This window comes from Petaurus breviceps, unplaced genomic scaffold (genome assembly GCF_028583685.1).
Source record: "Petaurus breviceps papuanus isolate PSGF00001 unplaced genomic scaffold, PetGlider_PUasm1.0 126, whole genome shotgun sequence".
In the NCBI taxonomy this organism is placed as follows: Eukaryota; Metazoa; Chordata; class Mammalia; order Diprotodontia; family Petauridae; genus Petaurus; species Petaurus breviceps.
In genome coordinates this window covers 17,205,381-17,214,403 of record NW_027185655.1, presented here as the reverse complement: position 1 = coordinate 17,214,403, position 9,023 = coordinate 17,205,381, and positions in this window count along the sequence as shown.

Sequence of the window (9,023 nt, the reverse complement as noted above, 5' to 3'; positions counted from 1 at the left end):
TTCCGTTATGTCCAACTTGTCATGACCCCAACTGGTTTTTCTTGGCAAAGGTACTGGACTGGTTTGCTTTTTCCTTGTCTAACTCATTCTACAGATTAGGAAACCAAGGCAAACAGGGTTAAATGACTTGCCCAGGGTCCCACAGTTAGTAAGTGTCTGAGGCCATTTGAATTCATAAAGATGAGTCTTCCTGACTCCAGGACTAGCACTCTATCCCCTGTGCCACCTCGCAGCCTATGGTAAATAATAACTAACATTTATATAGTTCTTTAAGATCTGCAAAGAACTTTGAATATGTTCTCTCATTTGATCTTCACAACTACTTGGTGAGATAGATGCTATTATTTATCCCCATTTTACAGATGAGGAAACTGAAGCTGAGAAAGGTTTAGTGACTTGCCCAGGGTCACACAGCTAATAAATGAGCCAGGAGTCAAATTCAGGTCTTCTTTATTCCCAGTCCAGCACTCTATGTATTATATCACAGTGTCTCTCTCTCTCTTTTTTTCTTTTTGGAGGGCAGTTGGGGTTAAATGACTGGCCCAAGGTCACATGGGTAGTAAATGTTAAGTGTCTGAGGCTGGATTTGAAGTTAGGTCCTCCTGACTCCAGAACCTGTGCTCTATTCACTGTGCCACCTAGCCGCCCCTACAGTGTCTCTTTTTATGAGAAATCATCTTGAGTCAGTCTCAAATGCTCTTGGAGTAATGCAACCTTCTCCTTTATGTCATTTATATAACATTTGGTAAAGTACTGCCCTATCTGTGAAGAGAAATGAGACCCCTTTATACCCTATCATTCACTAGCAGTGGTTTACTACTTCAGCAATATCTGACTGATTGCTGAAGTTGCAACAATTATTATTAATATTTACACAGAGCTTGGAAGCCATTCCTACTCTCTTTTTCCACCCACTCCCTCTGCTCCCTCCCCTTTTCAACACATTAGGAAATAGAGACTGAATGGGATAGTATCTCAGAATGATAGATATCCTCCAAAGTTGGAGGAAGTCCCTCCTCCTTGGTGGTTGAAATGATAGAAATATTTACAGGATTCCAGAACTGACCAGAAAACAGAACCCCAAATAGCTGACGTGTCCTCTAGTCTTGGCAAAATGCTCACCGGTTTTGCAAGAATGTTTTTTCCAAAGACATTTTCCAAGCTGACATCATCTGAAAAAGATTCTTAACAAAAGGGATTCTGGTTTAGATTTTTTCAATTTCTGACCAGACAAGAAATACCACAAAGAAATTTCTGGAAATTTGAACCACGTATCAATACTGGGCAAGTTTGTCAAAAAATTACAAAATCAGGGAAATACTTGATGGAAATAATAATATAGCACTTATCTCACATTTCGGGATTAAGGCTTTACTATGTTAATTTCTTTTACATATGAAACTGCAAATGTATGCTAATTTACTGTTAATTTAAAGGAAAATAATCTAAAATGTATTTAGGTTCATTTTTGAACAGGACGCTGAAGAGTTAGGTGGGGGTTAGGAGTTGGGGCAAGACAGAAGGGGAAAAGGGAAGGAAACCAAGAGAATGGTTACATAAGAATTTAAAAGCTCTGAAAATGAAAATACTTAATTTTCACCAAAGACTCTTTAAAATGCTGTAATCCCCAAATCACATAAAATAATAACAGAACTAGAAAACAGGCATGACATTTTTTCCAGAATTGAATGATTCATCTAATTAATATAAATTATTTCAAACTGGTCAAAAATATATTTGTGACAAGGATCATGGAAGGGAAAATGAGAAATATTTGTAAATAAAGAAGACTACTGGTGGCAAAATACAAAGGAAAATTATCTAAAATATTGGTCAAAACCTTTCAAATTTCTGAACCACTTCTTCTGACTAACCAGTCTCTGAATGAGCATTCACTTTAGCTTTTTTTAGACCAATAAATAACCCATGCTAATGTGTTTTTCCTTCTAAGAGAAGAGGATCATCAAGTTCTCTATCATATTTAAGAATATTGCTTCTGTCCTCAGAATTTTCCTAGAATTTTTAAGAAAGGGGTGGGGGGAATTATCCTCCGATCCTTTCTGTGTATCTGTTATAATTTCCATGGATGGATTCAGATCTTTGATGTCTCCCCTAAGGAAGTCCAGCATAGCACACCAGAAAATCTCCAAGCCTTAAGTCAAAGGATCTCCATTCAGTTCCCACCTTTGATGCTCCTTCCTTGTATGACCTTGGGCAAGTGACTTGAACTTGTCCTCAGTTTCCTGTCATATAAAATAAGAGCTTTAGACAAATGACCTTTTAAGTCCTTTCCTTCTATGGCTATATACCTACTTATATAAAATGATTTTTTTAGTCAGCTTTTCCTTTGATGACACTGCTTACTAGGACTATCTGTCCTAAAAAGAAACATGAAATCCTGGAAATAGTTGTTCACAAGGCAGTTATTGACTACAGAACAATTAACATTGAAAGGCTTTCTTATTGTTTCTTTGTAGTCTATGAAAATAAAAATAAAGAGGCTATTGATAAAAGAGTAAAAAACCACATTTTATAAGTTAAACAATCTTTTATTTCCAAATGCTCCTTGAGAGCAATGAAGTTTTACTTCTGTGTTTCTGCTCCTTGATCATCAAGTTCATATTTCAAGATCAAACTTTTGAGACTTCTCACTGATTCTGCTTCACATCTTCTGTGTATGAATACTTGTTTTACCTCCCTCCTTGCTAATAGAAGCTCCCAAGGGTAATTCTAGGAGACAGAGAGGACAGTTATCCATTCCATATCTTGGAGCAATCTGGAAAATCGGCATAAAAATGCTTGGCCCTCCCTTTGTAGCAGAGATAAAGTCTGAATTTTTTTTCTTTTTCTTTTATGGGGTGTTTATAGCATATTGTAAAATTTGGGTGAAGTATTTGGTCATAGGCTCTGTCTTATCTATTGGTCTTCACATGTCATTTGTGGCTTTCACAAAACTCCCCCCAAATTTCCATTTAATTTCTTATGCTGCCCCATGGTATATCAAAACCACTGTGAGGAAAGTCATGATGTTTATGGGATTATTGCACTTGCCCCATTTTAAAGGAGAAGAAACTGAGGGACAATAGGATGAGATCATTTTCCCAGAGTCACACAGCTGCTCAGTGCCCAAGCCAAAGTCCTCTCACTCCCAGGTCTGTCTTCTGTCCTTGACATCACCCTGTCCCTCTCTAGGACAGTAGCAGAGGGACAGTCAGCTCAGATGTGACACTTTGGGACCTTCATTCAACAGGATTTCTTCATGGGTGGGACAGAACACATGTCTGTTACACATGATGGAGGGAGATGGAAATTCTTCCCAGAAATTACTTTTATTGATGACAAAATACATCAGCAAAACATATGCCCTTTAAAAGATTTTTTTTTCAAATAATAAGAAAAGAAAGGATGCTATATGGCTAAATGAAATTACAGGAAACTTAAAAGTTGAGTTATTGTTGTTTTTTTCTCTCCAACACAGGGCACAGTGAATAGTGCTGGGTCTGGAAACAGGAGGACCTGAATTCAAATCCAATTTCAGACACTTACTAGCTATGTGACCCTGATAATAGCACCTAATTCCCCAGAGGTCATGTGAGGATCAAATGAATATTCCTAAAATGCTTAGTATAGTGTCTGGTACATAGTAGGGGCTTAATAAATGCTTGTTTCCTACCTTGCTTCCAATGATGGACATTTCTGGACTACTTCTCATCTATGTGGTTTCTTCTGTCCTCTCTGGTTTAGCAATTCCAGAAAGTTCCTTGGAAAGGTTTTTAGCTGATGGGAAAGAGATATGACTATGCTTCATACAATTGCCATGAATTATGGTATGAAGTGCTGTTCATTTATTTGTTTTTTGACAAGTTTCCTGGAACATTGGTTTAACTGTTCATGACCCTTTCATAGACCTGGGCAAGATTATACCTACTTTTGCATTTTCTTTTTGTTACATATTTCTCTATCACTCTAGAAGTTGCAAGTATATTGGGTATTTCATAATGAGAAAAGCAGATAAATTCTATACCTTATTTCTGGATCTCTTTTCATTTGGAAAGATTCTAAATACCTTACTAACATTAGCTCCTTAGGAATCACAACCTACCATATTTCTAGAGGAAAAACTGCTCATTTGAGAGATAGTGTTGTATGGTAGGAAGAGTGCTTGCTTTGGAAACCTGGGTTCAAACTCTACTTCTGCTGTGTGACTTTAGGCAAGACACAACCTCTTCAGGGCTCCATTCCTCATGTAGTATGTAACCCTTAGCTCAAAGGGCCAACTGTATGAGACTCTTTCCTCATTGTGGAGACTTAGTACTTTACAGGAGAGTGATTATCATTCTGGCCCCAAACTTGTGGGAGGGGTGAGTAGAGTTGGATAGAGCCAAAGAGAACAGGGATTCAATCTCTTTGGGCATTGAGCATCAAGAGAGAAGACAATCCATTTCAGGCTCTCTTCAGGGTTTTTGAGGGAGAAATATGCTGGAAAGAAGACAACATGCAGAGGAGTTGGCAATCTTTCTCACATCCCTATCTCCAGATTGTTACACTAAAGACTTTGGGGAAATTTCCCCTTGGATGAGATCTGAAACTTTCTGAGTTCAGCTGAGTTATCTTGCTCCCAATGGAAGAGCACATTTCCTCTGTATATTATCTGGTGTATCAGCCATCAAGTTGGATAAATGGTTTCTTTGCTATTTGATATGTATGTTCATTGTGATATCTGGTGGGGAGTAGGGGTGGGGGTTGGGTATAGAGTTTGGGGCTCTGCTAAGATATAATAATCACGAACTTAGTTTGAACCTAAAAACTACTTCCCATAGACTAATCATATTTAAGGGATCAAATAGATATAATCCTAACCTGGTACCTCTCCACTCATTGGGTATAGCAGAGTAGTGGTCTTTGGCCCCAACCTCTTGCTTCCCCTCCTGGCAGGAATCAAAATCTCCTTGGAGGAGAGTGGGAGAAGGAGATGCCAGAGATACCTATTCTTGCCTCCCTGTGAATCATATCTAGATAGATCCATGTGGACATAATTAATCTAACGATTGTGTGAGCACACACACACACATACATCATGCCGCCATACCACAACACACACCCTACATGGTAAAATGAGGAAGTTGAACTAAATCAGAGGTATCATACATGAGGTCAGTGACTTGTAACACTCTCAAGTACAACCCAAATCATATTAACATGTAATTGGGAAATATTTAACAAAATAAATGACAATACAACAGAACATAGATAAATGTTCGTCTATGGCTTTCTAAGTCAATTGGTAAACTGCAGGGATCCATTCATATGTACTGCTTAGTGACCCTGATTTCTATTTGAGTTTAATGCCACTGGACCAGATGACCTCTAAAGTACTTTCCAGTTCTTAATCTATGACTTTATGATTCTCTGATTTTCTGTGTGAGAGGAAACAGAAGAATAAGGTGTATCTTGCTCTAAAGGCTAAAGAACATACTGATATGAACATTGGACATGGCATAGCATACCACAAAGGGAAGTAGAGAAAGAAGAACTACCCAAGTTTCTCTCTGCCCTCCTTTCCCACTCCATGCTGGGTGGTCCTGTGGCAGTGTCTCCCATGTCTCACAATTGATTCCAAAGCGTCTCTTCTGTGTATTCAAATATGCAATATGGTCAGTGGGGGAATTCCCATTCTTCTCATTTCATAGTGACCAAATTTTGCTTCATCCTGGACCTTTTGCTTTCACATCTCTCTTCTCACCTCTCACTCCTTCAATGAGACCCCTGATGATGGGATATCCCTGGCTATCTTCTCCAGCATTGACTGTCTGAGGTCCCAGAAAGACAGGGAACTTGTTCCAGATCAAGTATGCAGTAAACATCGGGGGATGGATTTGAACCCTGGTGCTCTGACTCCAGAGACCATTCTCTTTTCATTGTACCATGCTGCCTTTTCTAATAAATGTTTTGGGAATTTGAAGGTAGGTCATAGGACCATTGATTAGGAGTAAAAAGAGAGCTTCAAAATCACAAATTTCAACCTTTCATTCTCTAACTTTAAGGATGAGGAAACTGAGACACATTTTAAGTGTTGTTAATATCTTTTTTGAGTCCTTAAGGACTCTTGCATTTCAACTTCTTTGCCAATGATCAGCTTCTCTTTCTCCTTGAATTTCACTAGGTGGTGCTATTTTTTTTATTATTCACTATGTGGTGTACCATGCCAGATTTCATACATTCTGATTCTAAGTTATTGTGTTTTGTTCTTTCGTTCTACAGGATTGGATTCCCATGATGAAAACCTGGAATTTTCTCAGGTTGTAGTAGACAAGACCTTTTGTCCTTATATCTGTGGCAGTGTCCTCCCCAGTGGTGTTCATAACTCTGAGGGCCATTGCCACCTTATAACACCTAGGATATCAACCAATCAGAGTGGTCGGTAATACCCAGTCATGAGATGGATCTTAAACATGAACACACCAACTCTTATCCCCCAAAAGTCCCCCAGACCCACCCCATACTATAAAAGTTTCCAACCTCCCCCTTTCTGAGTCAGGCATCCCCTCAGGCAATTATAACTAAGTCATTGAACACCTACAACTTCTGTGTAAATGTCATTGGGAAAATTTCCACCACCACCCAATTACAAATCATTTTCCCCCTCCCAGACACCTGGTGATTACAGTCAGTGACAACTTAGAGTGAACTCCATTGTGATAGGCAGTGACCAAAGAGTAACAACCCTTGTCCCTTCTTTTCATTTTGGGTGAGACAAAATGAGTCATACCAGATGAGCAGGCATGGATGAGCAGGGCTTTACATTACAAGCCTCTTTGCATAATCTTTCTTTTATAATATATTTATTTTATTTTTAATTAGTGGAATCAAACAAGCAATTCCATAATAATATAATTTTTTTAAATGGTTGCATATGAAACTGCACATCTATTACAAACAATTTGCTATTCCTTTTAAATACATAATAAAGTTATTGTGTAAATTTCCTTTTTTTCCCTTTTTTTTTCTTCCCTCCCCCCTCCAGAGATTCATTATCTTTCCCTGCAATCCCTCCCCTCTTCCAGATTTCCCTATCAAAAACACCATTCGGTCACCATGATTTGCAATGTCAATGTGATCTCCTGGTACTCAATTTCCATCATCCCATTTATCCAGTCAGTTTCTAAATTTAATCATCTCTCCCTCCACAACAGCTCTTGCATCTGTCCCCTTCTCTCACACAAATGCTACCCTGTGCAGCAGGTTCTCATTACCTCCCACTTAAACTATTACAATAGCCTAATCCTCAACTTTCAGGCTTCAAGTCTCTACCTTCTCCAGTCCATTCTCCACACAACTGCTAAAGGCATTTTTCTAAAGCTCAGGTTTAACCATATCACTCCAAAACTGAATGAACTCCAGTGTCTCCCTATTAATTTGAAGATCAAATGTGATTTTGTATTTATAATTTTAATATGTGAATGTATCAGATATAGGGGTTAGGACAGTGAATTCATTGGTTTTGGAAACTCTCAGGTTTAACAAAAAATGGATGGAGGGAATGCCTCCACTGGTGTAGTTCAATGTCTTTTACTGAAGCTTATCACATGTCCTGAGTGGTTATGTGTCAGAGGTGGAATTTGAACCTAGGTCCTCCATGCTTCAAGGTTGGCTTTCTACTCACTACACCATACAAGTATATGTATGTAATTGACAAATAAATAAAATATAGACTTTTTTAAGGTTTATTGGAATGTTTTTAGTTACAGCTGAAAGTAGCAGTATTGAAAACATTAGTTATTCCATAGAAACATGGAAGTCATTTCCAAAAGCTAATTTTTTTACATGAGAAAAATTATATATTTTGTAATCGTTAACTGAATGGTTAACATCCTTTTTTACATGTTTCATCTCTTACCTCAAACTCTATCCCTGAACTTGATGCAATAAATCCCCACTTTTCTAGTTTACAGTAGGAAATTATGTTAAATTATAAATACCACCATCAATGTCTAACTCTATATACAAATAATGTATTGGCAAGTATCTAGTTTCCAATTAATCTCCTATAAAATGGCAAAGTTGATGTTTCTGCTTTAAATAAATTAATGAGACCATATTTTGTTGAAGGGAAGGGGCTAATTGGGAACTTGTCAATGCTCCAATTTGAACTGGATACTTGCATCTTTCACTTCTTGAGAAAAAATACTTTTGAAAGTATATAAATATATATATAATTAAATTATGCAGCAATCTTTTTTTAATTGTCCTAGAACTGTTTTTTGGAGATTTCTAGTCATGAAATCAAGCCCAGTACATATACACATATTGGGGGTATGTGCTCAAAAATGTTTTACTTATAGGACTCTGTATTCAAAAAAAAAAATTAGAAACTATAGGTTAAAGGTAGAGAGGAAGCTATATTGTCTTAACTTCACCTAAAAATTTTACCTAGTGGCCTCTCAATGCTCTTGCTAACCTTCTGTATCATTTTCCTCCTGGCTCTGACCCTTACTTTCTGAACTTCAAAATCATTCATTCTCTATTATTGGCTCATTCTAGAACTTCCATCATCAATACCTAAACCTTCATTGCCCTTGAACAATCTATCACCCCTGCAACCTCTCTTCTCCCGTTTGTGAATTGCACTTGGAGCCTCCATTTCGTTAAAGAACCCAGGCCAATTTACCTTCTTTCTTTTCCCATCCCTGTCCTTGACTTTCTGGACTTAAGAAACGTCTCCATTCCAGGTACCTTCCTCCTCTACCATCCTCTAATTTTCACATCCTTTTTGTGTGCTGTCTTCCCCTTTACAATAGAAGCTCCTTGATGGCAGAGAATGTCTTTATTTTTGCTTGTATTTGTATGCCCAGAACTTATCACAGTGTCTGGCATTAATAAATGTGTGCTTCTTTCTTTCCTTCCTTCCTTCCTTCCTTCTTTCCTTCCTTCCTTCCTTCTTTCCTTCCTTCCTTCCTTCTTTCCTTCCTTCCTTCCTTCCTTCTTTCCTTCCTTCCTTCCTTCTTTCCTTCCTTCCTTTCTTC